The 26,228-nt window shown below is 48.0% G+C and overlaps 1 protein-coding gene and 1 pseudogene across 1 annotated transcript in view; both read left to right on the top strand.

Annotated features, from left to right (window-relative positions):
* Window positions 1-25,435, top strand: part of LOC135542896 (dystrophin-like) — a 106,567-nt pseudogene extending 81,132 nt beyond the window's left edge.
* Window positions 1-26,228, top strand: part of LOC135542929 (dystrophin-like) — a gene marked incomplete at its 5' end in the record, with an annotated part of 841,859 nt that overhangs the window by 613,837 nt on the left and 201,794 nt on the right.

Raw genomic sequence — 26,228 nt, 5'->3', positions numbered from 1 at the left:
AGGTGGCGTGGCGAGAATCTGTCTCCTCACCACGCGCTCTCACCACTGGTGTCCCCAGGGCTCTGTTCTAAGCCCTCTCCTATTCTCGCTATACACCAAGTCACTTGGCTCTGTCATAACCTCACATGGTCTCTCCTATCATTGCTATGCAGACGACACACAATTAATCTTCCTTTCCCCCTTCTGATGACCAGGTGGCGAATCGCATCTCTGCATGTCTGGCAGACATATCAGTGTGGATGACGGATCACCACCTCAAGCTGAACCTCGGCAAGACGGAGCTGCTCTTCCTCCCGGGGAAGGACTGCCCGCTCCATGATCTCGCCATCACGGTTGACAACTCCATTGTGTCCTCCTCCCAGAGCGCTAAGAACCTTGGCGTGATCCTGGACAACACCCTGTCGTTCTCAACTAACATCAAGGCGGTGGCCCGTTCCTGTAGGTTCATGCTCTACAACATCCGCAGAGTACGACCCTGCCTCACACAGGAAGCGGCGCAGGTCCTAATCCAGGCACTTGTCATCTCCCGTCTGGATTACTGCAACTCGCTGTTGGCTGGGCTCCCCTGCCTGTGCCATTAAACCCCTACAACTCATCCAGAACGCCGCAGCCCGTCTGGTGTTCAACCTTCCCAAGTTCTCTCACGTCACCCCGCTCCTCCGCTCTCTCCACTGGCTTCCAGTTGAAGCTCGCATCCGCTACAAGACCATGGTGCTTGCCTACGGAGCTGTGAGGGGAACGGCACCGCAGTACCTCCAGGCTCTGTTCAGGCCCTACACCCAAACAAGGGCACTGCGTTCATCCACCTCTGGCCTGCTCGCCTCCCTACCACTGAGGAAGTACAGTTCCCGCTCAGCCCAGTCAAAACTGTTCGCTGCTCTGGCCCCCCAATGGTGGAACAAACTCCCTCACGACGCCAGGACAGCGGAGTCAATCACCACCTTCCGGAGACACCTGAAACCCCACCTCTTTAAGGAATACCTAGGATAGGATAAAGTAATCCTTCTCACCCCCCTTAAATGATTTAGATGCACTATTGTAAAGTGGCTGTTCCACTGGATGTCATAAGGTGAATTCACCAATTTGTAAGTCGCTCTGGATAAGAGCGTCTGCCAAATGACTTAAATGTAATGTAAATGTAAGATGCAGTAGATGGTATAGAGTACACTTTATGATGTAATGAGTATGAGATGAGATGAGTAATGTAAATGTTATATAAAGTGGCATTGTTTAAAGTGACGAGTGATGCATTTATTACATCCAATTTTTAATTACTAAAGTGGCTAGAGATTTGAGTCAGGATGTTGGCAGCAGCCACTCAATGTTAGTGATGGCTGTTTAACAGTCTGAGGGCCTTGAGATAGAAGCTGTTTTTCAGTCTCTCGGTCCCAGCTTTGATGCACCTGTACTGACCTCGCCTTCTGGATGATAGCGGGGTGAACAGGCAGTGGCTCGGGTGGTTATTGTCCTTGATGATCTTTATGGCCTTCCTGTGACATCGGGTGGTGTAGGTGTCCTGGAGGGCAGGTAGTTTGCCCCCGGTGATACGTTGTGCAGACCTCACTACCCTCTGGAGAGTTTTACGGGTGTGGGCGGAGCAGTTGCCGTTCCAGGCGGTGATACATCCCGACAGGATGCTCTCGATTGTACGACAGGATTCTCTCGATTGTGAACACACACACACAGACTTGTGCATGCACCCACACAAGCACACACACACATACATTTGCACGCACCCACACAAGCACAAGCACACACACACACATACATACACACACATACATTTGCACGCACCCACACAAGCACAAGCACACACACACACATACACGCACATACACACACAAACAAACACAAATTCCCCTGAAATCCAGCATGTCTCTCTGGGTGAGAAATATGTATCTATGTCCTTGAAGGTAATATTTTGTTTTGAATAGACCTGAACTGCAGCTCTCTGTGAGGTGTCTAACTAGGATCAAGCTGTACTCAACAGCCCCCTGCCCTCTTTGCTCAGTCTCTCCTCCTCCCCCTTCTCTCCTCTTCTCTTTGCCCCTCCTTTCCTCTCCTCCTCCCCCTTCTCTCCTCTCCTCTCCTCTTCTCCTCTCATCTTCCCGCTCTTCTCCTCTACCCTACTCTCCTCTTCTCCTCTCCCCCTCTCTCTCTTCTCTCCTCCTCTCCTCCTCCCTCCCTTCTCCACTCCCCCTCTCCTCCCTCTCCTCCCTCCTTCTCCTCTCCTTCCTCTCTCCTACTCCTCTCTTCCCTTCTACTCCTCCATCTCTTATCCTCTCCCCTTCCTCTCCATCTCCTCTTCTCTCCTCCCCCCTCTCTTCTCTCCTTCTTTCCTCTCCTTCCTCTCTCCTCCTCCCTCTCCTCTCCTCCCTCTCTCCTCCTCTCCTCTCCTCTCCTCTCCTCTCCTTCCCTCTGCTATTCTCCTCTCCTCTCCTCTTCCTCCTCCAGACTCCACGAGGTGTTGATGGACCTTCAGCACCAGCAGTTGAAGCAGCTCACTGATTGGTTGGAGCTGACAGAGGGGCGGATCAAGCGGATGGGGGCTCAGCCTATGGGGCCAGACCTGGAGGATGTTAAACACCAAGTAGAGGAACACAAAGTAGGTTAACTACTATCTAGCTTCCCGCAGGGCTGGGGTCCTTTCAGGGTCATGTTCATTACAGCACATCCTAGTGAAATAATCATGAACATTTACTATTTGATTACTTCAGATAGTGTCTTTCCATTTCCTTCCATTTTGGGCCACTTCCTGCCATTTTGTCCCTACTAGACTCAACCCAATTATCATGCCTATTGTAGCTGTTGCAGGAGGACCTCGAGTTGGAGCAGGTGCGTGTCAACTCTCTGACACACATGGTGGTGGTGGTGGATGAGAACAGTGGAGACAGCGCCACCGCTGCCCTGGAGGAGAAACTACAGGTGAGACAGGCAGGACACACACACACACACACACACACACACACACACACACACACACACACACACACACACACACACTGTCTAATACACTGTCTAATACACTGTCTAGTACACTGTCTAGTACACTCTCTAGTACACTGTCTAGTACACTGTCTAGTACACTGTCTAGTACACTGTCAAATACACTCTCTAGTACACTGTCTAATACACTGTCAAATACACTGTCTAGTACACTCTCTAGTACACTGTCAAATACACTGTCTAGTACACTCTCTAGTACACTGTCTAGTACACTCTCTAGTACACTGTCAAATACACTGTCTAGTACACTGTCAAATACACTCTCTAGTACACTGTCAAATACACTGTCGCCTGATGTTCTCCCTTAGTGCAAGAGAGAAGAGAAACCCATTCGGGTAGAACGTAGTATTTGTGTGTAAATAGATTGGATGGTAAATAATGAGTGTTCTCTGGTGATTAACCATGTCTAGCAGTTATCGGTCCAGGAACTCAGGATTCTGCTCTGTCTATTGGGAGGGAGGGAGGGAGGGAGGGAGGGAGGGAGGGAGAGAGAGAGGGAGGGAGGGGAGGGAGGGAGGGAGGGAGGGAGGGAGGGAGGGAGGGAGGGAGGGAGGGAGGGAGGGAGGGAGGGAGGGAGGGAGGGAGGGAGAGAGAGGAGGGGAAGAGGGGAGAGGAGAGAGAGACAGAGAAGAGAGAGAGAGAGAGAGAGAGAGAGAGACAGAGAGAGAGAGAGAGAGAGAGAGACAGAGAGAGAGAGAGAGAGAGAGAGAGAGAGAGACGGGGGAGAAAGAGAGAGAGAGAGAGAGAGAGAAAGAGAGAGACCGAGAAGGGAGAAGGGAGAGAGAGACAGAGAGAGAGAGAGAAGGGAGGAGGGAGAGAGAGACTGAGAGAGAGAGAGAGAAGGGGAGAGAGAGAGAAGAGGGGAGAGAGAGAAAGAGAGAAGAGGGGAGAGAGAGAGTGGGGGAGGCAGGTGGAGCGGAAGAGAGAGAGAGGGGAGGAAGGAAGAGAAAAAGGGAAATTGCTTTGTTCGTTAGTTTATTCGTCTGTTGTATGTGGTTGTTGGGAGAAGATGCCGTAGTCTTGTGAGTATGAATCATAATAGAGATACAGTCTAATGCAGATTGGTTTTTGTTGTTTAGTGTTTAGTGATACGATATGGTACAAAACATCCAAACCTGTTTTAACTGCTGCTATAAGAAACAGAAACAAGACAAATATACATTCTGAAAGGCTGGCCTTTACATGCCTTCTATTGACAAGACAGTCTCAATAACCGGTTGCCATAGTGACCTGTCATTGTCTTCTTTATCACGCGTCTCCGGGTCTCTGTTTTAGGGTCGTTTTGGGCACCTGGGCTCTTTGCTTATTACTTTCTGTTACAATGACAGTAAAAATCCCCCCAGGAATGAAAGTGAGGGGGATGTGGTTTTAATAGCTGGTACCTGACAGAGCTCTTCCTGCATGGTGTCTGTTACTGCGTTGGAGAACACACAGAGCCATGTGATGCTGTTACTGCAGGCTGGGATGAGATGACTTTCTTTTCCCAGATGGAGGTAGATACTGGTCATCAAGCATCAGAACGCCTGTAGAAACCAGGTGGAGAGGTGGCCACTGGAGTTAAACCCAAGTAGAATGTCTTGTTGAAAGGAGCTGTACTGTATGTGATGTTTACCTTTATTTAACTAGGCAAGTCAGTTAAGAACAAATTATTATTTACAATGACGGCCTAGGAACAGTGGGTTAACTGCCTGTTCAGGGGCAGAACGACAGATTAGTACCTTGTCAGCTCGGGGTTTGAACTTGCAACCTTCCGGTTACAAGTCCGGCGCTCTAACAACTAGGCTACCCTGATGCTGAGAGTAACACCGGGTTCCATTCTGTATCTGGTCTATCTGGAATCTCTAAGGTGCTGCTTCAAATCCGCCTCCAAGGACCATGAAAAAAACAAGCCCTCTTTTCTAACGTGTGTGTTCTTCCTTTCAGCACCTGGGAGACCGGTGGGCAGCCATCTGTAAGTGGACAGAGGAGCATTGGGTTCTGCTACAGGAGATCCTGCTGCAGTGGCAACACTTCACTGAGGAACAGGTAATAGAAACGGAATAGAACACGGAGACAAGACATCCCCGTTCAAGGTAATGTTCAGACAGTGGGTGGACGGGCGGCCATGTTGGTCCGTAGAGAGCTAACAGGCTAGTGTTCTGTAGAGAGCTAACAGGCTACTGTTGTGTAGAGAGCTCACAGGCTAGTGTTGTGTAGAGAGCTCACAGGCTAGAGAGCTAACAGGCTAGTGTTGTGTAGAGAGCTAACAGGCTAGTGTTGTGTAGAGAGCTAACAGGCTACTGTTGTGTAGAGAGCTCACAGGCTACTGTTGTGTAGAGAGCTCACAGGCTAGTGTTGTGTAGAGAGCTCACAGGCTAGAGAGCTAACAGGCTAGTGTTGTGTAGAGAGCTAACAGGCTAGAGAGCTAACAGGCTAGTGTTGTGTAGAGAGCTCACAGGCTAGTGTTGTGTAGAGAGCTAACAGGCTAGAGAGCTAACAGGCTAGTGTTGTGTAGAGAGCTAACAGGCTAGAGAGCTAACAGGCTAGTGTTGTGTAGAGAGCTAACAGGCTAGAGAGCTAACAGGCTAGTGTTGTGTAGAGAGCTAACAGGCTAGAGAGCTAACAGGCTAGTGTTGTGTGTAGAGAGCTCACAGGCTAGAGAGCTAACAGTCTAGTGTTGTGTAGAGAGCTAACAGGCTAGAGAGCTAACAGGCTAGTGTTGTGTAGAGAGCTCACAGGCTAGAGAGCTAACAGGCTAGTGTTGTGTAGAGAGCTCACAGGCTAGTGTTGTGTAGAGAGCTCACAGGCTAGTGTTGTGTAGAGAGCTCACAGGCTAGTGTTGTGTAGAGAGCTAACAGGCTAGTGTTGTGTAGAGAGCTAACAGGCTAGTGTTGTGTAGAGAGCTAACAGGCTAGAGAGCTAACAGGCTAGTGTTGTGTAGAGAGCTAACAGGCTAGAGAGCTCACAGGCTAGTGTTGTGTAGAGAGCTAACAGGCTAGAGAGCTAACAGGCTAGTGTTGTGTAGAGAGCTAACAGGCTAGAGAGCTAACAGGCTAGTGTTGTGTAGAGAGCTAACAGGCTAGAGAGCTAACAGGCTAGTGTTGTGTAGAGAGCTAACAGGCTAGAGAGCTAACAGGCTAGTGTTGTGTAGAGAGCTAACAGGCTAGAGAGCTAACAGGCTAGTGTTGTGTAGAGAGCTAACAGGCTAGAGAGCTCACATGCTAGTGTTGTGTAGAGAGCTAACAGGCTAGAGAGCTAACAGGCTAGTGTTGTGTAGAGAGCTAACCGGCTAGAGAGCTAACAGGCTAGTGTTGTGTAGAGAGCTCACAGGCTAGTGTTGTGAGTCAGACCTATCTGGCCAAAGGGAGACTACACACAGGCCTCTGGAACAGACTGAGGTTCTTCTATGTTCAGAGGTTCAAACTCTTCTTAATGTCTGATGGAATCCACCCTGCTTACCTCTCTGAGATCAATCATGCAGAGCGGTCAGGTTTCCCACCATGTGGCTTTAACCTCTCTGATGATGTCAGATCAGAGGTCAGATCACCTTGAACAGGGTGGAATTGCTGGATACAAGTTTGAGGAATTACAACAGCACCTCTCCCTTCACCTATCTGCCCTTATTCACCTCATCTCTCCTCCCTTCTCTCTCTCTGTCTCTTTCTTTCTTTCTCTTTGTCTGTCTTTGTAACTCTCTCTCTCTCTCTGTCTCTCTCTCTGTATCTCTCTGTCTTTCTTTCTTTCTCTCTGACTGTCTTTGTATCTCTCTCTCTCTCTCTCTCTCTCTCTCTGTCTCTTTCTTTCTCTCTGTCTGTCTTTGCATCTCTCTCTCTGCAGTGTTCGTTTGACTCATGGTTGACTCAGAAGGAGAAGTTGGTTCTGTCCATCCAGAGCAGTGGCATCAAGGAGCAGAGTGACATGGTGGCCAACCTGAGAAGACTAGCGGTGAGTAACAGCTACTTTATCCAATCACCTTAGGAAGCGAGCAGTGAGGGCGGGTCTTAGACAAACCTGAGCCAATGATGTCAGGAAACTTGTGGTGAGTGGCAGCTCCCTTAGCCAATGACTTCAGGAGGTTAGTGGTTAGTGACAGCTCTCCTTTCAGAACTTTAGGTGGAAACTTTCGATTATGTCCACCAACCAGGTTCCCTTAATAAAGGTTCAACAGAACAGATCAATAAATGTGTGTGTGTGTGTGTGTGTGTGTGTGTGTGTGTGTGTGTGTGTGTGTGTGTGTGTGTGTGTGTGTGTGTGTGTGTGTGTGTGTGTGTGTGTGTGTGTGTGTGTGTGTGTGTGTGTGTGTGTGTGTGTGTGTGTGTGTGTGTGTGTGTGTGTGTGTGTGTGTGTCTCAGACGGTGAAGGGTGACCTGGAGATGAAGAGACCGACCATGGACAAGCTGTGTTCTCTGTGTCAGGACCTCGTCTCCTCAGTGAAGAACAAAGAGGTGGCTCATAAGCTGGAAGCCAGGCTGGAGAGCTTCGCCCAACGCTGGGACAAACTGGTGCAGAGCCTGGATAGGAGCAGCTCACAGGTACCTGACCTCTCTACAGATGTGTCTTTCTCTTTCTATCTCTCACTACCCCTCTATCTGTCAGTCACTTCCACTTCATCTGTATCTCTCTCTCTTTCTCTCCAGCTCTACCACTTTCTCTGTCTCTCTTTCTCTCCAGCTCTACCACTGTCTCTGTCTCTCTTTCTCTCCAGCTCTACCACTGTCTCTGTCTCTCTTTCTCTCCAGCTCTACCACTGTCTCTGTCTCTCTTTCTCTCCAGCTCAACCACTTTCTCTGTCTCTCTTTCTCTCCAGCTCAACCACTTTCTCTGTCTCTCTTTCTCTCCAGCTCTACCACTGTCTCTGTCTCTCTTTCTCTCCAGCTCTACCACTGTCTCTGTCTCTCTTTCTCTCCAGCTCTACCACTGTCTCTGTCTCTCTTTCTCTCCAGCTCTACCACTGTCTCTGTCTCTCTTTCTCTCCAGCTCTACCACTGTCTCTGTCTCTCTTTCTCTCCAGCTCTACCACTGTCTCTGTCTCTCTTTCTCTCCAGCTCTACCACTGTCTCTGTCTCTCTTTCTCTCCAGCTCTACCACTGTCTCTGTCTCTCTTTCTCTCCAGCTCAACCACTTTCTCTGTCTCTCTTTCTCTCCAGCTCAACCACTTTCTCTGTCTCTCTTTCTCTCCAGCTCTACCACTGTCTCTGTCTCTCTTTCTCTCCAGCTCTACCACTGTCTCTGTCTCTCTTTCTCTCCAGCTCTACCACTGTCTCTGTCTCTCTTTCTCTCCAGCTCTACCACTGTCTCTGTCTCTCTTTCTCTCCAGCTCTACCACTGTCTCTGTCTCTCTTTCTCTCCAGCTCTACCACTGTCTCTGTCTCTCTTTCTCTCCAGCTCAACCACTGTCTCTGTCTCTCTTTCTCTCCAGCTCAACCACTTTCTCTGTCTCTCTTTCTCTCCAGCTCAACCACTGTCTCTGTCTCTCTTTCTCTCCAGCTCAACCACTTTCTCTGTCTCTCTTTCTCTCCAGCTCTACCACTGTCTCTGTCTCTCTTTCTCTCCAGCTCAACCATTTTGTCTGTCTCTCTCTGTCTTTGTATGTCTCCCCTTTTCTTTTCTTTTCTCTCTCCATCTATTTTCCCCTTTCTGGCTCTCTCTCCAGGCCCATTATAATCACATGTCTCTCTCTCTCTCCAGGCCCATTATAACCATGTCTCTCTCTCTCTCCAGGCCCATTATAATCATATGTCTCTCTCTCTGGGCCCATTATAATCATATGTCTCTCTCTCCAGGCCCATTATAATCATATGTCTCTCTCTCTCCAGGCCCATTATAATCATATGTCTCTCTCTCCAGGCCCATTATAATCATATGTCTCTCTCACTCTCCAGGCCCATTATAATCATATGTCTCTCTCTCCAGGCCCATTATAATCATATGTCTCTCTCTCCAGGCCCATTATAATCATATGTCTCTCTCACTCTCCAGGCCCATTATAATCATATGTCTCTCTCTCTCCAGGCCCATTATAATCATATGTCTCTCTCTCTCCCTCCAACTATCTATTTCCCCTTTCTGTCTCTTTCCAGCTATCTATTTATTTCTTAGATTTTTGCATTCTTCATCAAACCCTTTGTCATTGTTGTTCGTTTTCTTCAGTTTTCTATTTGAGATTTTTAGATTTGATAGGGAAGCTTTGTTTTTTGGTAGGTTTCCAAACTGCATTCCTTCTACCTATTGCATTTCTTAATGTTACTCAGTTCCTTTGGCTTTGATGCCTCATGATTGAGTATTGCTCTGTTCAAGTAGACTGTGATTTTGCTGTGGTCTGATAGGGGTGTCAGTGGGCTGACTGTGAACGCTCTGAGAGACTCTGGGTTGAGGTCAGTGATAAAGTAGTCTACAGTACTACTGCCAAGAGATGAGCTATAGGTGTACCTACCATAGGACTCCCCTCCAAGCCTACCATTGACTATGTACATACCCAGAGTGCGACAGAGCTGCAGGAGTTGTGACCCGTTTTTGTTGGTTATGTTATCATAGTTGTGCCTAGGGGGGCATACGGGGGAGGGAATGCTGTCACCTCCAGGCAGGTGTTTCTCTCCAGGCCCATTATAATCATATGTCTCTCTCTCTCCAGGCCCATTATAATCATATGTCTCTCTCTCTCTCTCCAGGCCCATTATAATCATATGTCTCTCTCTCTCCAGGCCCATTATAATCACATGTCTCTTTCTCTCTCTCTCTCCAGGCCCATTATAATCACATGTCTCTTTCTCTCTCTCTCTCCAGGCCCATTATAATCATATGTCTCTCTCTCTCTCCAGGCCAATTATAATCATATGTCTCTCTCTCTCTCCAGGCCCATTATAATCATATGTCTCTCTCTCTCTCCAGGCCCATTATAATCACATGTATCTCTCTCTCCAGGCTCATTATAATCATATGTCTCTCTCTCTCCAGGCCCATTATAATCACATGTCTCTCTCTCTCCAGGCCCATTATAATCATATGTCTCTCTCTCTCTCCAGGCCCATTATAATCATATGTCTCTCTCTCCAGGCCCATTATAATCATATGTCTCTCTCTCCAGGCCCATTATAATCATATGGCTCTCCATGCCCATTATAATCATATGTCTCTCTCTCTCTGCAGGCCCATTATAATCATATGTCTCTCTCTCTCTCTCTCCAGGCCCGTTATAATCACATGTCTCTCTCTCTCCAGGCCCATTATAATCATATGTCTCTCTCTCCAGGCCCATTATAATCACATGTATCTCTCTCTCCAGGCTCATTATAATCATATGTCTCTCTCTCTCCAGGCCCATTATAATCACATGTCTCTCTCTCTCCAGGCCCATTATAATCATATGTCTCTCTCTCCAGGCCCATTATAATCATATGGCTCTCTCTCCAGGCTCATTATAATCATATGTCTCTCTCTCTCTCAAGGCCCATTATAATCATATGTCTCTCTCTCCAGGCCCATTATAATCATATGGCTCTCTCTCCAGGCCCATTATAATCACATGTCTCTCTCTCTCCAGGCCCATTATAATCATATGTCTCTCTCTCCAGGCCCATTATAATCATATGTCTCTCTCTCCAGGCCCATTATAATCATATGTCTCTCTCTCCAGGCCCATTATAATCATATGTCTCTCTCTCTCCAGGCCCATTATAATCATATGTCTCTCTCTCCAGGCTCATTATAATCATATTATTTGACCCTAGTTGTAGTGTGGTGTCTTCATGAGCCCAGTGTTAATCAACCACCTCTAACATCCATCAGCTGTCAGCCAGCTGCTATCTCATATCTCACGGTCGCCATGGCAGCACGACACTCCAATATCACTGTTTGACCAATCTGTTAGCCTGTCTGTCATACATCTATTTTGTCCCTGACCGTAATGTGTGAGGGCATATTCGTATTCAACAAACCAGACCTGGGTTCAAATACTATTTGAAATAATTTCAAATATTTTATCCGTGCTTGACTGGGCTTGTCTGGCCTTCTGGATCATTAGAATAGTCCCAAAATGGCAAACTTCGCCTATCCGGGACCCATCCAGGCTATAGCAAACACTCAGCGTTCATGAGAGATATCAAATAGTATTTGAACCCAGGTCTGCCACACACTTTGGTCATGTACAATGGAATTAAAAATGCACTCCATGATCTTAAGCACAATAAATTCTAAACACAGTTTCAATTGGATTTGTTACATAGCATACAAATCAAATTGCAAAAAAATATATTTTGCAGGAATGGATGACGTAATACACAATTTGATGACGTGGTACACAATTTGATGACGTGGTACACAATTTGATGACGTGGTACACAATTTGATGACGTGGTACACAATTTGATGACGTGGTACACAATTTGATGGCATAGTGTACAATTTGATGACGTAGTATACAATTTGATTATATAATACACACTTTAATGACATAGTACACAATATGATGACGTGGTTCACAATTTGACTGGCTGAGATTATACAGAAGTTTGAAAGTGCATCTTTATGTACAAACACACAAGCAAGCACACGTACAACATGAAAACGCCTTCTGATTTGGTTGTTACCATTCATCTAGTTAGGGAACAGTCACTCTACCATTCATCTAGTTAGGGAACAGTCACTCTAACATTGTTAGGAAACAGTCACTCTAACATTGCTAGGGAACAGTCACTCTAACATTGTTAGTGAACAGTCACTCTAACATTGTTAGGAAACAGTCACTCTAACATTGCTAGGGAACAGTCACTCTAACATTGCTAGGGAACAGTCACTCTAACATTGCTAGGGAACAGTCACTTTAACATTGCTAGGGGACAGTCACTCTAACATAGTTAGGGAACAGTCACTCTAACATTGTTAGGGAACAGTCACTCTAACATTGCTAGGGAACAGTCACTCTAACATTGCTAGTGAACAGTCACTCTGACATTGCTAGGGACCAGTCACTCTAACATTGCTAAGGAACAGTCACTCTAACATTGCTAGGGAACAGTCACTCTAACATTGCTAGGGAACAGTCACTCTAACATTGCTAGTGAACAGTCACTCTGACATTGCTAGGGACCAGTCACTCTAACATTGCTAAGGAACAGTCACTCTAACATTGCTAAGGAACAGTCACTCTAACATTGCTAGGGAACAGTCACTCTAACATTGTTAGGGGACAGTCACTCTAACATTGCTAGGGAACAGTCACTCTGACATTCATTGTTGATGACACGGACAAGAGAGAAGGTCTCCCATTTAGGATAGAAACAAATCCCTGGGATCTCTGGTGTATGTATGTTAGTGTCCTGACCTGTCTGTGTGTGTGTGTGAGCTGTCACTGATGTTGTGTGTGTTTGTGGCTTGACACTGTGTGTGTGTGTGTGTACCTGCTCTTTGACACGTGTGTGTGTTTTAGATCTCGCTGGCTGTAACCACGGTGCAGACCGCGCAGACGAAACTGACACACTCGGTGACGGCGAGCGTATCCAAGGTGACGACGCGTGAGAAGGTGGTGGTGAAGAATACTAAAGCAGCGCTGCCCTCTCCACCGCCCCAGAAGAAGAGACAGATTGTTGTCGAATCAGAGCTCAGGAAAAGGTGAGGTGGCAGGCTCCTCCAATCACTTTTCTGCAGAATCACCAGGGGGTGTGGCCTAACAGGGGGTGTAGACGTATTATAGTCTTGGTGACTGAGCGATAGCAGGAATTTGATCGTGACTTTGAGCGATAGCGGGAATTCGATCGTGACTTTGAGCGATAGCAGGAATTCGATCGTGACTTTGAGCGATAGCGGGAATTTGATCGTGACCTTGAGCGATAGCGGGAATTTGATCGTGACTTTGAGCGATAGCGGGAATTCGATCGTGACTTTGAGCGATAGCGGGAATTTGATCGTGACTTTGAGCGATAGCGGGAATTCGATCGTGACTTTGAGCGAGAGCGGGTATTCGATCGTGACTTTGAGCGATAGCGGGAGTTCGATCTTGACTTTGAGCGATAGCGGGAATTCGATCGTGACTTTGAGCGATAGCGGGAATTCGATCGTGACTTTGAGCGATAGCGGGAATTCGATCGTGACTTTGAGCGATAGCGGGAATTCGATCGTGACTTTGAGCGATAGTGGGAATTCGATCGTGACTTTGAGCGACAGGGAATTGATCGTGACTTTGAGCGATAGCGGGAATTCGATCGTGACTTTGAGTGATAGCGAATTCGATCGTGACTTTGAGCGATAGCGGGAATTCGATCGTGACTTTGAGCGATAGCGGGAATTCGATCGTGACTTTGAGCGATAGCGGGAAATTCGATCGTGACTTTGAGCGATAGCGGGAATTCGATCGTGACTTTGAGCGATAGCGGGAATTCGATCGTGACTTTGAGCGATAGCGGGAATTCGATCGTGACTTTGAGCGATAGCGGGAATTAGATTGTGACTTTGAGCGATAGCGGGAATTCGATCGTGACTTTGAGCGATAGCGGGAATTCGATCGTGTCTTTGAGCGATAGCAGGAATTAAATCGTGACTTTGAGCGATAGCAGGAATTAAATCGTGACTTTGAGCGATAGCAGGAATTAAATCGTGACTTTGAGCGATAGCAGGAATTCGATCGTTGCATATCCTGATTTCATCCTGAGTCTAGTGTGTAGTGTGCCGTGCGTGAAAAATCCATTATCTACAACGATTGAATTCTGGGCCTAAAGACAATATTCCAGTTGTCAGCCAGTCTCTGGAGACGTACCAAATGAAACACTATTCACTACATAGTGCAGTAGTTTTGACCAGAGACCTATGGGCCTTTGACCAGAGACCTATGTGCCCCTTCTCCTCTGTACTCAAGCTAGTCTCTCTGTCTTGTCCCTGGCCGGCCTGAGACAGGCTGACTAACAGGTAGGTTTGGATTATGTCTCTAGTCTGAGTCAACCACTATTGAGTAGTTCGGTTTCTCAGTTGGTGCTGTGTATCTTAGCCAGTACAGATGAATGCCTTAGATGTTTGTGATGTGAAGTGGAGACAGTGTTCGGTACAGTTGTTATAACTGCTCATGTGTGGTCGTGAAGAGCACTGTGTGAATTAGACAGAGTGTGTGTCTTCAGGTTTAGTAGGAGAATCGCACAACCATAAAAAACTGGATCACAGCGGAAGACATAGAAGAAGAGGTATATATGCAGGTGTAGTTGGTGAACAGGTTGTCCTAACGTTGTCCTACACCTTGGGAGCGTTATACCAGAGCTGGGATTGACGTTTTGTTGTGTGTGTGTTCAGGTTTGACATGGACTTCACTGAGCTGCACAGTTTCATCACGCGCTCCAAGGCCATCCTACAGAGCCCAGAGTTCTCCATGTCCAGGAAGGAGGGCAGCGTACAGGAGCTCCACGATAAAGTCCTGGTGAGGTTATAGGTCATGCAGCCTTACCCATAATGCACCTCACAATGCAGTGTTACCCAAAATGCACCATACCTCATTACTACCACGACACTGTCAGCCTGTCACTATGGCAATGATGTATCACTTTTTCCCTCCCTCTTTGTTTCTCTCTCTCTCTCTCTCTCTCTCTCTCTCTCTCTCTCTCTCTCTCTCTCTCTCTCTCTCTCTCTCTCTCTCTCTCTCTCTCTCTCTCTCTCTCTCTCTCTCTCTCTGTCTTCTTCTCTCTCTCTCTCTCTTGTTCTCTCTCTCTCTCTGTCTCTCTCTCTCTCTCTCTCTCTCTCTCTCTCTCTCTCTCTCTCTCTCTCTCTCTCTCTCTCTCTCTCTCTCTCTCTCTCTCTCTCTCTCTCTCTCTCTCTCTCTCTGTCTCTCTCTCTGTCTCACTCTCTCTCTCTCTCTCTCTGTCTCTCTCTCTCTCTCTCTCTCTCTCTCTCTCTCTCTCTCTCTCTCTCTCTCTCTCTCTCTCTCTCTCTCTCTCTCTCAGGCGATAGAGAGGGAGAGGCCAGAGAAATTGCGGAAGCTTCAGGAAGCAACTCGTTCGGCACAGGCTTTGCTTGATCAGCTGGCGAGCGGTAAATGAAACACACCCACGCCACACAGACACCCACCCACCACCGGCTGTCCCCATGGCAACTCTCCTCTACCTGTCGTCTGTCCCCTCGCCGTTGTTTCCATAGCAACCGTTGTCTCTGTCCTTGTTATGAGACTCCATGGGCGAGGAGCCCTGCGTCTCTTGTCACCTCCTCTGCTCTCCTCTGTCCTTGTATCATTGTTAACAAGTCATAAAGGATAAACATTGTCTTCCTCTTAAATGGCACTCTATTCCACGTGTAGTGGACTACTTTTGACCAGAGCCCATAGGAGACCTGGTCAAATGTAGTGCACTCCATAGGGAATAGGGTGCCATTTGGGATGCCGTCACTGCATAGCGATCGAGCCTACTGTCTCACCCTGCCTCCGAGTCAGAGGTTCTGAATAGAAGAACACTTGAACCCAACTGGAACACCAAAGTTATCGATGCACTGCTGTGCTACAGGGTTTTCACTTTCTCTTGTTGTTGCACTGAAACACTAAAGGTATGGATTTGTATAGAACATTTCAATTCAATCCCGTGTAATGGTGGTGTTTACCTGACAACAGCGTGGTTTAGTATGTGCTGTTGTCAGGTAACGAGGGGCCGGTTATACAAGGATGGATTTCATATGATTGTCTGTGAAAGTTGTGTCGTACTGGATACTTCAGTCTTCTCTCTGTTGATTCCACCGTGTTATTACCAATGAATGAACAGACCGTTCAGGTGTATTCGGCTCAGGGGTCCTAGTTATGACGAGGCAGGGGCTTGATTGGTCAATAGATAGACGGACAGACGGACGGACGGACAGACAGACAGACGGACAGACAGACAGACGGACAGACAGACAGACAGACAGACAGACAGACAGACAGACAGACGGACAGACGGAAAGACAGACAGACAGACAGACAGACAGACAGACAGACAGACAGACGGACAGACGGAAAGACAGACAGACAGACAGACAGACAGACAGACAGACAGACAGATGCCTTCAGAAACTATTCACACCTCAGACAGACAGACAGACAGACAGACAGACAGACAGACAGACAGACAGACAGACAGATGCCTTCAGAAACTATTCACACCTCTTGATTTTTTTCCATATTTTGTTATGTTACAGCCTGAACTGGCCTACACACAATACCCCATAATGTCAAGGTGTAATTAGGTTTTTAGAAATGTTTAGAAATAAATGCAAATGAAAAGCTGAGTATTCAACCCCTTTGTTATGGCAAGCCTAAATACATTCAGGAGTAAAAATTTGCTTAAGAAATCACATAATAAGTTGCACGGACTCACTCTGTGTGCAATAATAGTTTTTAACATGATTTTTGAATGACTTCCTCATCTCTGTACCCCGCACATACAAGGTCCCTCAGTTGACCAGTGAATTTCAAACACAAATTCAACCACAAAGACCAGGTAGGTTTTCCAATGCCTCGCAAAGAAGGGCACCTATTGGATGAAAAATAAAACAGCAGACATCGAATAACCCGTTGAGCATGGTGAAGTTATTAATTACACTTTGGATGGTGTATCAATACACCCAGTCACTACAAAGATACAGGCATCCATCCTAAATCATTTTGCTGGTGAGGAAGGAAACCGCTCAGGGATTTCACCATGAGGCCAATGGTGACTTTAAAACAGTTACAGTTTAATGGCTGTGTTAGGAGATAACTGAGGATGGATCAACAACATTGTAGTTACTCCACAATACCAACCTAAATGACAGAAGAAGGAAGCCTGTACAGAATAAACATATTCTAAAATATGCCTCCTGTTTGCAATAAACCACTAAAGTAAAACTGAAAAAAAAACAACATCCCTGAGTACCTCTCTTCATATTTTCAAGCATGGTGGTGGCTGCATCATGTTATGGGTATGCTTGTCATCGGCAAGGAGCAGGGAGTTTTTTAGGATAAAAAAAACAAACAGAATGGAGCGAAGCACAGGCAAAATCCTAGAGAACCTGGTTCGGTCTTCTTTCCAAAGAACAGAAATAGGACAGCACTCCAGTAAATAAACTTGAATTGACATATTTTTATTGCAGCACGAACATTTCGGGTTTGAGCCCTTCTTCAGTGTACAAAGCAATAGCAATCAATGTCACAACAACAAGATCACATAGGTGGTGTAACGGCTTTCTTCCTCCTCTTCTGAGGAGGAGTAGCGAGAAGCATCGGAGGACCAAAGCGCAGCGTGGTCAGTGTTCATCTTTTTAATAAGAAACTGAACACTTCAAATGACAAAACAACAAATTGAAAACCGAAACAGTTCTGTCTGGTGCAGACACACAAAGACTGAAAATAACCACCCACAAAACACAAAGGAAACCCGGCTACCGAAATATGGTTCTCAATCAGGGACAACGATAGACAGCTGCCTCTGATTGAGAACCATATCAGACCAAATACAGAAATAGAAAATATAGAAAAACTAACAGACTGCCCAGCCCAACTCACGCCCTGACCATACTAAATAAAGACAAAACAAAGGAATAAAGGTCAGAACGTGACAGGTGGGCATAATGCTAAATTAACCGTCAGTATTGGCCCAATCAAGAGATCCCAGCAGAGGAAGCTGTGAGGGTTAGGGAAGCTGTGAGGGGTAGGGAAGCTGTGAGGTTTAGGGAAGCTGTGAGGGGTAGGGAAGCTGTGAGGGGTAGGGAAGCTGTGGGGGTTAGGGAAGCTGTGAGGGTTAGGGAAGCTGTGAGGGAAACATGATGATCAAATAAAGATAGACACACAATACAATTGCATTATGATGTCATCACCTAAATGTTTGGACTATTTATAACCTACTACAAAAAAATGAGAAAAATAACATTCCTCATTAAAAGGCCTGCTGAGACAAGAGTGGCCATGCGTTACCTGTTTGTCTTTGGAGGAATCATTGATCCCTATCTCCTCCCATAGAACAATTCAATGCCCATATAATAGAAGGTACTTAGTTCATAATTATGGCTGTTGAAATGCCTGGCAACAGGTGATTCTGTTCATCATGTTTTGCGAATAGAGCTCTTATGCTCACATATCCTTGTCGTAAGTTCACGTTTGGTCTCACCAACATAATAGAAGTGACCGGAAGACGTAAGGACATACAACATATTTCATGTTAGATGTCTACCTGAAACCTTCCTCTGGGCAGAGTGGAACAGTGGACAGTTGTGACAAGGAAACTGCCGTCAGGAAACTGATAGACATGAAATGTTTTTTCTTAGACAAAGTCTTACCTTACTAAACATTCCTGGAAATTTGAGGGTCTCTTAAAGCAAAACCTCTGGGGATTCAAAGGCTTTACCAAAGCTGGGGTCACTGTGTAACATGTGTCCATGTCTATGAACCACTTCCTGGATCCACCTTGAAATGGGACGGTAGGTGGACACCAAAGTCGCAGAGGAAGGAGAGGGATTAGTTTTAACGTTGCAGAATGCATTTCCGCGCTCCTTTGTCTTACTCAATAATTCTTCTTTATAACCTCTTGGTTTGAATCGTTCACATAAGTCTTTGGCATGTACATCCGATGGTGAATCAGAGTCACTCATGCACCTAAATGAGAAGGAGTTGGCTGTATAGTCAGCTGTTTTTAATGAAGGGGATAACTGCTGAGATGACTGGTGTGTCTATCTGTTTCTCAGTAGGCCATTAACATCTTGCCTGACCAAAACATCCTAACAGGAAACATGTTCTTTATCAGACACAAACAGCAACGTAATGAACGGCATCCTCCATGCCGTCAATACATCTCAGAAACACTGTGATAAACCTAGAATAGGGAGACGATAACTTGTTGTTGTGACATTGATTGCCATTGCCTTGCACACTGAAGAAGGGCTCGTACCCGAAACGTTCGTGAGGCAATAAAAATATGTTGATGTAAGTTTAGTTACCGGAGTGCTGTCTATTTCTGTTCATTGGATTATATACAAGGATTCAACACTTGATTTAAGTTTATATAAGATGGAGTCGAGCACGTTGTTTATCTTTTCATGAACTGTTTGTGAACGTAGCTCCTCTAACAATGATGTATGAAGATGTTGACAGACTTACTGAAGCCCGAGTTAGAGTCTGATTCCAGCAAGATACTGTTCCCATTGGAAACCCAGGGAGATTCAGTGTTATTCTGGACGGTTGGAGCAGCTCCATAAGACAGAAACAAGGTCTCTCTTACATGGTACAGTGTTGGAGCAATAAGCGCATCATGCGGGACCTAAGGATTAACAAGGAACCTATTCTGGGACGATAAGAATTGTAAGAAGTGGTCCGTTTTATAAGAAGTGGTGAGATAATGAGATATTTCTGTATTACATGTTTAAGAAATTTGCAAACATTTCAAAAAACATGTTTTCACTTTGTCATTATGGGGTATTGTGATGTCATTATGGGGTATTGTGATGTCATTATGGGGTATTGTGGTGTCATTATGGGGTATTGTGGTGTAGACAGGTGAGATAAAAAAATCTATTTAATCCATTTTGAATTCAGGCTGTAACACAACAAAGTGTGGAATAAGTGAAGGGGTATGAATACTTTCTGAAGGCCCTGCAGATAGACGGGCAGACAGACAGACTGACAGACAGGTGGATAGATAGACGGGCAGACAGACTGACTGACAGACAGGTGGATAGAGAGACGGGTAGACAGACAGACTGACAGACAGGTGGATAGAGAGACGGGCGGACAGACAGACTGACAGACAGGTGGACAGATAGACTGACAGACAGGTGGATAGATAGACGGGCAGACAGACAGACTGACAGACAGGTGGATAGAGAGAGGGGCAGACAGACAGACTGACAGACAGGTGGATAGATAGACGGGCGGACAGACTGACAGACAGGTGGATAGATAGACGGGCGGACAGACAGACTGACAGACATGTGGATAGATAGACGGGCGGACAGACAGACTGACAGACAGGTGGATAGATAGACGGGCGGACAGACAGGTGGATACATAGACGGACAGACAGACTGACAGACAGGTGGATAGATAGACGGGCGGACAGACTGACAGACAGGTGGATAGATAGACGGACAGACAGACAGACTGACAGACAGGTGGATAGAGAGACGGGCAGACAGACAGACTGACAGACAGGTGGATAGAGAGACGGGCGGACAGACAGACAGACAGACAGGTGGATAGATAGACGGGCGGACAGACAGACTGACAGACAGGTGGATAGAGAGACGGGCAGACAGACTGACAGACAGGTGGATAGAGAGACGGGCGGACAGACAGACAGACAGGTGGATAGATAGACGGGCGGACAGACAGACTGACAGACAGGTGGATAGATAGACGGACAGACAGACTGACAGACAGGTGGATAGATAGACGGACAGACAGACTGACAGACAGGTGGATAGATAGACGGGCAGACAGACTGACAGACAGGTGGATAGATAGACGGACAGACAGACTGACAGACAGGTGGATAGATAGACGGGCAGACAGACTGACAGACAGGTGGATAGATAGACGGACAGACAGACAGACTGACAGACAGGTGGATAGATAGACGGACAGACAGACTGACAGACAGGTGGATAGATGAGTCATTGACTGTAACACCTGTCCTGTTGTGTCTGTCCCTCCAGAGGGTGGTAGTAGGAGGGCTGATGACATCCAGAAAGCAGCCGAGGAGCTCAACACTCGCTGGGATGGGTTCTGTGCCCTGCTGGCTGAGAGGCTGGAGTGGCTGGCCTACCAGAGCAAGATCCTGGCCTTCTATAACCTCTGGCAGCAACTGGAGCAAGCTGTGGTCAACTCTGAGAACTGGCTGAAGGTCCAGCAGCCACCGCCTCAGAGCCTGAACCTCTGAAGCATCAACTGGAGCGCTGCAGGGTGAGGAGTGGGGGGAATGGTGTAGTGTCTGTGGAGGGAGGGAGGGAGGGAGGGAGGGAGGGAGGGAGGGAGGGAGGGGGAGGGGGAGGGAGGGAGGGAGGGCAGAATTAGGCCGATACCCACTAATTATCAAAATCCAGAAAAGAGACGTTAAATTCTATAACTCCCTAAAAGGAAGTGATTCCCAAACCTTCCATAATAAAGCCATCACCTACAGAGAGATGAACCTGGAGAAGAGTCCCCTAAGCAAGCTGGTCCTGGGGCTCTGTTCACAAACACAAACAGACCCCACAGAGCCCCAGGACAGCAACACAATTAGACCCAACCAAATCATGAGAAAACAAAAAGATAATTACTTGACACATTGGAAAGAATTAACAACAAAAAAACAGAGTAAACTAGAATGCTATTTGGCCCTAAACAGAGAGTACACAGCGGCAGAATACCTGACCACTGTGACTAACCCAAACTTAAGGGAATTGCTTTGACTATGTAAAGACTCAGTGAGCATAGCCTTGCTACTGAGAAAGGCCGCTGAATACAGACCTGGCTCTCAAGAGAAGATAGACTATGTGCACACTGCCCACCCTCCGCTCCATAGGAAGACCCCACCCTCCACCCCATAGGAAGACCCCACCTCCCCTCCATAGAAGACCCCACCCCTCCCTCCATAGGAAGACCCCACCCCTCCCCACCATAGGAAGACCCCACCCTCCCCTCCATAGGAAGACCCCACCCTCCCCCCTCCCCCCTATAGGAAGACCCCACCCCTCCCCTCCATAGGAAGACCCCACCCCTCCTCTATAGGAAGACCCCACCCCTCCCCTCCATAGGAAGACCCCACCATAGGAAGACCCCCCCTCCATAGGAAGACCCCACCCTCCCCTCCATAGGAAGACCCCACCCCTCCCCCTCCATAGGAAGACCCCACCCCTCCCCCTCCATAGGAAGACCCCACCCCTCCCCTCTATAGGGAAGACCCCACCCCTCCCCTCCATAGGAAGACCCCACCCTCCCCTCTATAGGAAGACCCCACTCCCTCCCCTCCATAGGAAGACCCCACCCTCCCCCCATAGGAAGACCCCCAGGAAGACCCCACCCCCCCTCCATAGGAAGACCCCACCCTCCCCTCCATAGGAAGACCCCACCCCTCCCCTCCATAGGAAGACCCCACCCCTCCCCTCCATAGGAAGACCCCACCCCTCCGCTCCATAGGAAGACCCCACCCTCCCCTCCATAGGAAGACCCCACCCCTCCGCTCCATAGGAAGATCCTCCCCTCCATAGGAAGACCCCTCCCCTCCATAGGAAGACCCCCCCTCCCCTCCATAGGAAGACCCCACCCCTCCCCTCCATAGGAAGACCCCACCCCTCCCCTCCATAGGAAGACCCCACCCCTCCCCTCCATAGGAAGACCCCACCCTCCCCTCCATAGGAAGACCCCACCCTCCCTCCATAGGAAGACCCCACCCCTCCCCTCCATAGGAAGACCCCACCCCTCCCCAGGAAGACCCCACCCCTCCCCTCCATAGGGAAGACCCCACCCCTCCCTCCATAGGAAGACCCCACCCCTCCCCCTCCATAGGAAGACCCCACCCCTCCCCTCTCCATAGGAAGACCCCCACCCCTCCCCTCTATAGGAAGACCCCACCCCTCCCCTCCATAGGAAGACCCCAGGAAGACCCCACCCCTCCCCTCTATAGGAAGACCCCACCCTCCCCTCCATAGGAAGACCCCACCCCTCCCCTCCCCTAGGAAGACCCCACCCCCTCCCCTCCATAGGAAGACCCCTCCCCTCCATAGGAAGACCCCACCCTCCCCTCCATAGGAAGACCCCACCCTCCCCTCCATAGGAAGACCCCACCCCTCTGCTCTGTAGGGAAGACCCCACCCTCCGCTCCATAGGAAGGTTTCCCATAAATATTTAGGAATACCCCTCCCCTCCATTGGAAGAACCCTCCCTCCATAGGAAGACCCCAGGAAGACACAACCCTCCCTCCATAGGAAGATGTTACCCCTCCCCTCCATAGGAAGATCCCAGGAAGACCCCAGGAAGACCCCCCCTCCCCTCTATAGGAAGACCCCACCCTCCCCTCTATAGGAAGACCCCACCCTCCCCTCCATAGGAAGACCCCAGGAAGACTAAGGCCCCTCTGATAGATTAGACCCCACCCTCCCTCCATAGGAAGACCCCACCCTCCGATATAGGAAGACCCCAGGAAGACCCAGACCCCCTCTGATATATTAGAAGACCCACCCCCCCCCTCCTGAGGGGATTAGACCCCACCCCTCCTGATATATTAGAGGAAGACCCCACCCCTCCGCCTCCATAGGAAGACTCCCTCTGATGATTAGACTAGGGTACTAAGACCCCTCCCTGATATAGAAGTACTAAGACCCCCTCTATAGGGAAGACTAGGGTACCCAGACCCCCTCCATAGATTAGAAGTACCTAAGACTCCCTCCAGGAAGACTCACCTCCCCCCCTCCAGGAAGATCCCAGGAAGACCCCAGGAAGACCCCACCCTCCCCCTCTAGGAAGACCCCACCCCTAGGGTAGGAAGACCCCTCTGGTAGGAAGACCCCAGGAAGACCACCCCTCCCATCCATTAGACTAGGGTACTAAGACCCCTCTGGTAGATTAGACTAGGGTACAACAACCCCCTCTGTCTGTATTAGACTATGAGAAAACCCCTCTGCCACTGGGAAGGTACTGGGCCCCTCTGATATATTAATTGTAATAAAATCTAAATTAGACTATTTTGTATTGAATGGCCTCATGATAGGTGGGCTAGGGAACAGCACAAAGCTGAACAGATGTTAATGTATTGTGTAGACTCTGATAGATTAGACTTGGGTACTAAGACCCCTCTGATAGATTCGACTAGGGTACTAAGACCCCCTCTGATAGATTAGACTAGGGTACTAAGACCCCTCTGATAGATTAGACTAGGGTACTAAGACCCCTCTGATAGATTAGACTAGGGTACTAAGACCCCCTCTGATAGATTAGACTAGGGTACTAAGACCCCTCTGATAGATTAGACTAGGGTACTAAGACCCCCTCTGATAGATTAGACTAGGGTACTAAGACCCCCTCTGATAGATTAGACTAGGGTACTAAGACCCCCTCTGATAGATTAGACTAGGGTACTAAGACCCCCTCTGATAGATTAGACTAGGGTACTAAGACATCATCTGATTATTTATATATACAGTTGAAGTCGGAAGTTTACATACACCTTAGCCAAATACATTTAAACTCAGTTTTTCACAATTCCTGATATTTAATCCGAGTAACAATTCCCTGTCTTAGGTCAGTTAGGATCACTACTTTATTTTAAGAATGTGAAATATCAGAATAATAGTAGACAGAATGATTTATTTCAGCTTTTATTTCTTTCATCACATTCCCAGTGGGCCAGAAGTTAACATACACTCAATTAGTATTTGGTAGCATTGCCTTTAAATAGTTTAACTTGGGTCAAACGTTTCTGGTCTCTCTTCTCTTCCTGTCTTCATATCATTCTCTCTCCGTCTTCCTGTCTTCCTCTCTTCCTGTCTTCATCTCTTCCTTTCTTCCTGTCTTACTCTCGTCCTGTCTTCCTCTCGTCCTGTCTTCCTCTCGTCCTGTCTTCCTCTCTTCCTCTCTTCCTCTCTTCCTGTCTTCCTCTCGTCCTGTCTTTCTGTCTTCCTGTCTTCCTCTCTTCCTGTTTTCCTCTCGTCCTGTCTTCCTCTCGTCCTGTCTTCCTCTCGTCCTGTCTTCCTCTCTTCCTGTCTTCCTCTCGTCCTGTCTTCCTCTCGTCCTGTCTTCCTCTCTTCCTGTCTTCCTTCCTATCATCCTGTCTTCCTGTCGTCCTGTCTTCCTCTCGTTCCTGTCTTCCTCTCGTCTGTCTTCCCTCTCTTCCTGTCTTTTTTCTCTTGCTTCCTCTGCTGATCTGTTTCCTTTGCCCCACTCGTCCTGTCTTTTTTTCTCTTTTCTTTTGCTTTCTGCTGATCCCTTCTTCCCTCCCTCATCATCTCCTCCCCTCAACTTCCCCTCCCCCTCCCCCACCTCTTCTCCCAACCCCTACCTCCTCTCCCCTTCCCTCTCTCTCCCCCTCTCCTCTCCCCTCCCTCCCTCTCTCCTCTCTTCTCCCAACCCCCACCTCCTCTCCTCTCCTCCCCTCCCTCCCTCTCCACTCCTTCTCCTCAACCATCTCCTCATCCCTCTCTCCTCTCCCCCCCCCCTCCTCTCTCCCCCTCCTCCTCCCTCTCCCTCCTCCCTCCCTCCCTTCCTCTCTCCCCTTTCTCCCTAACCCTCTCTCCTCTCCCTCCTTACCCCCCCCTCCAGGAGGAGATAGCCTGCTTCTCCTCTCTGGAGCCCCAGGTCAACCTGCTGAAAGAGAAGCTGAAGGCACTGAGGGAGAAGGAGAATGCTCCTGTCTTCTTCGATGCAGACATCACTGACTTCACACAGCATCACCAGCAGGTCCTGGATGAGCTCCAGGCCCGAGAGAGACAGCTGGTGCTGGGTGAGAATATGGAGCAGGACACAAACACAATGCAGGCGTCCACTTACACACAGGTACACAGAAAGGGGTCATGAGGGAAGACAAAAAGCACACCACACCTGGTCAACTTCTGATTGTTAGGGGTTAACAGGTGAGGGTTTGGGGTTAATAGGTGAGGGTTAGAGGTTAACAGGTGAGGGTTAGGGGTTAACAGGTGAGGGTTAGGGGTTAATAGGTGAGGGTTAGGGGTTAATAGGTGAGGGTTAGGGGTTAATAGGTGAGGGTTAGGGGTTAACAGGTGAGGGTTAGGGGTTAATAGGTGAGGGTTAGGGGTTAATAGGTGAGGGTTAGGGGTTAACAGGTGAGGGTTAGGGGTTAATAGGTGAGGGTTAGAGGTCAATAGGTGAGGGTTAGGGGTTATTAGGTGAGGGTTAGGGGTTAATAGGTGAGGGTTTGGGGTTAATAGGTGAGGGTTTGGGGGAGGTAAGTGCTGTGGCACGTGCGACAGAGAGAGGAGAGGATAATATTTTAGAGGAGAGGAGGATATTTTAGAGGAGAACAGGAGAGGACTGGAGAGGAGAGGAGGAGGACAAGAGAGGAGAGGATAATATTTTAGAGGAGAGGAGGATGTTTTACAGGAGATGAGGGTATTTTAGAGGAGAACAGGAGAGGACTGGAGAGGAGAGGAGGGTATTTTAGAGGAGGAGGAGAGGAGGTTATTTTAGAGGAGAGGAGGGTATTTTAGAGAGGAGGAAGTTTTAGAGGAGAGGAGGAAGTTTATGAGGAGAGGAGGGTATTTTAGAGGAGAGGAGGGTAGGGTATTAGGGTATTTTAGAGAGGAGGAGGATGTTTTAGAGAGGAGGAGGGTATTTTAGAGGAGAGGTAGGG

This window comes from Oncorhynchus masou, chromosome 7 (genome assembly GCF_036934945.1).
Source record: "Oncorhynchus masou masou isolate Uvic2021 chromosome 7, UVic_Omas_1.1, whole genome shotgun sequence".
Classification (NCBI taxonomy): Eukaryota; Metazoa; Chordata; class Actinopteri; order Salmoniformes; family Salmonidae; genus Oncorhynchus; species Oncorhynchus masou.
This window is presented reverse-complemented; position numbering and strand designations above follow the sequence as displayed.